This window comes from Lactuca saligna, chromosome 8 (assembly GCF_052625555.1).
Source record: "Lactuca saligna cultivar CGN05327 chromosome 8, ASM5262555v1, whole genome shotgun sequence".
Taxonomy (NCBI): Eukaryota; Viridiplantae; Streptophyta; class Magnoliopsida; order Asterales; family Asteraceae; genus Lactuca; species Lactuca saligna.
Window position 1 is genome coordinate 221,980,238 of NC_136424.1, and position 3,312 is coordinate 221,983,549.

The following is a 3,312-nucleotide window of genomic DNA, read 5'->3' on the forward strand; positions in this document are numbered from 1 at the left end:
TCTTAACCAAGTTGTAGAATATGTATCAAGGTTTCTGTACATATAAAGAAAGCCGAAATCCGAGTTATAACAAAGAAGTTATGGCCCGTCAAAGTTTTACGACAAAACCAGCACGACACCGGGAAGCGTAAATAGTAAATTTACGATTGAGCGACTTTTAGCCTTAGAAATCTAAACGAAATTTGTAGTATATGTTAATCCGAGAACATACAAAAAAAGAATGCCCAAATCTGACTTCGTATGAGGAAGTTGTGAATTCTCTAAGATTTGGCTTAGCAGTGCACGACCCGAAACTCGATTTTTAGTTCGAGCAGTTTTTGGCTTACGCGACCTAAATGAGAGTTAAAGATCTCATTAATAGGACCTCAACGGTAAAATGATAGACGAAAACGGAGTCCGTATGAAGGAGTTACAAATTCTTCGCGGTCATTTAACAGTCTAAACGCCTCTTACTGTTAAATTTGAGATCGGTCGAGAATTAGCCGACGGAGTCTAAATAAAAGTTGTAGATCTTGATTTTACCTACGCATTGAAAACGGAGCTCCTATGCGAGAATTTATAATTTTCTAATTTTGAAGGTTGATACGCGATAAGGGGTGACGTGGCACCACCAGAAGGCTGCCACATGCCCCAACTCGGCGAGTTGTTCCTCCTACTCGACGAGTCCATCAGTCAGCACCCCTATAAATAGAGGTGTTGGGTTCCCTCACTTCCTCACACCTTCAAACCCTTCTTTCTTTCTCTAGTTTCTCTCTCTAAAGCCCCAAACCCCCCCCCCTAAAGTCTAGGTAAACCCCCTAGTACCTGAAGGAAGCCCCGAGGCTCCCGAAGCCCCGAGAAAAGAGCCTTTCGGCTCGGGAATGCTGCTCCAGCAAAGCCCGGTTATTGAGAAAACCCATTGTAAGTGAGCTACACCTACCCTATCTTTAGTATAGCTTATGTTTCAATATAGTAATGTTATTAGGACCTTAGAATAAGTACTTCGGCTATTATTATGGGTTATATAAGTATCATTTAACGCTTATATAACAGTAATAATATCTAGATTATTAATTAGTCTCGGTGAATATTAGACTAAACTCTACTGGTAATGATACTAGGTTTTGTCCGAGGAAAATTGTGTTAAGAGTAACGAAGTGCTGTTCGAGTGCCGAGTCACCACTTTCTCAAGTGAGTGCATAGTTATTTTCATCTTACACATAGATATGAAGTATTTAATATAAATTACGCGCTATGTGTGCATATTGTCTGAATACTTGCTGTCTATGCTGGGTGAGAGATTTTATACATGTTTTAAATGTTTTAAATTGTATACGTATTTTTATATCTACAAAATATGTTGGGTAAAACATGGGTAGATGAAGGACGAGGGGTGAAAGCTGAAATAGAGGAATATTAGTGGTATGGACCTAGTGCCCTGTAGGTGATCATTGGCAGCAAAGGACCTAGTACCCTAAAGATGAGCACTGGCAGCTGCGCCACAACCTGTAGATGTTGTTGATCTATGATAAACATCCTAGCAGTTGCGCTCTAATCATAATATCAGCAGTTGCGCCTAATAAAGAACATTATAACCTCGACAGTAGCGTCTAAAGGACAATATCAGCAGAGGCGCCTCATATAGAATGTCACAAATATGGCAGGTGCGCCTAGGTGATAGAACTAGCAGCTGTGCTTGACAGCTATGTCATTGACAACGATGGGCTTTGTACCTATTCCTTAGGAAAATCCTTAAGAATGAATGAACGAGAAATAGATGATTTTTAGGGTAGATCCTTAAGATTAAAGAGGATAATGGGGATGGGTAATTAGGTTAACTGTTTGATGATTAAACATAATAATTATATTATTGTGGGTTGAAAACCCTATGTAATCACCAGGTTTCCCAACCTCACCCACTCGGTTTACTTGTATCACAGGTGACGATGTGAAGTTAAATTACACTGAGAGATTATGGAGATATAGATCACTATTGTAAATGAATGTAAGTTCTATTTATGCTTATGTTTCTGTATTGACGATGACATCCGAAATGTTTTAAAATGAATAAAAATACATTTCTTCGGAAATGCTTTGATAATGAAATTATCATGTTTTTCTGGGAAAAAATTCCACAGCGTTTTTATTGAAAGAGATACTCTGATTTTTATAAAGCATAAACAAAAATTGGTCTTTTCTAGCCTTGAAAATGGGTATGTCACAATCCGCTCCCACTTCCATTCTGGAATCTGTGGATGTTGCAGCAAAACGGAGGGTTTCTGGTATTCGACCTTAAACTTTGCGCAAGTAAGGCATTTACTCACAAAGGTAGCAATCTCCACTTTCATGTTAGGCCACGAGTATAACTTTCTAAGATCCAGATTGTAACAACCCGAAGTTGTCCATCGCCAAAGACTCGTTCTACCCGTAAATATCCGCTGTTTACCAATTCGTTCCGATTTCGTTTTTGGGCTAAATTATTTAAAGTTATATGTTCATTTTAATCTCATGAGTGTCCAAACCTCTTAGGAACTCATGAAATTAGCTCAAAATGTGTATTTCAAAATTTTTAGAAAAGTCCCCGCTGGGTTACGACAATTTAATCGGGTGCGACCAAAAGCCCCGTTTAATGCCGGTATCGAGTAGAATTCCACCGTGTCCTAGTTTTGGAACCTATTTAAAGAGGTTCAAGCTTTTATTTGAAGCTTTTTCTTCCTATCTCTACTCTTTCTCTCTCTAACCTCTCTCCTCAAACCAAGTTTAAGGGTCCAAAATCACCAATTTAAGGCTTCTAATCACCAAGGTACCTTCCCTAACTCTTAGTACAACGTCTTTGGCTTTCAAATTCGAGATTAAACCATTATTTAGGGCCTTGTTCATGTGTTTACAACCCTGGAGCATGCTTGGGCCGTAAACACATATTAAAGTGGTTTTTATGCCCTTAAACCCTTCCAAAACTCCATTGAGGCTTAGATACGACTTGTAGAATTATGGAAATGACCTTGGAACACCTTGAACATTAATTTAGAGGAGTAAACATGAGTTTACTACCCAAGAACATGCTTCGGCCGTAAACTTATTATCTTGGGGAGTAAACTCCTTCTAATGTGTTAAAATGCCATTTACACACACCATAAGCCTTGGGATAAATTCTAGAAGTGACCACAATCATGTTTGGGACCTTAAAACATATTAAAACACCCTTCTAAGGAGTTCACGACCATGAGGGGAGTCATGGGCCGTAAACTCCTAAATCCATGTCAAAAGTCCCCCAAAAATCCGTACAAGGCTTGGAAAAATCATTTGGAATCACATGTGATTGATTAAGGGACT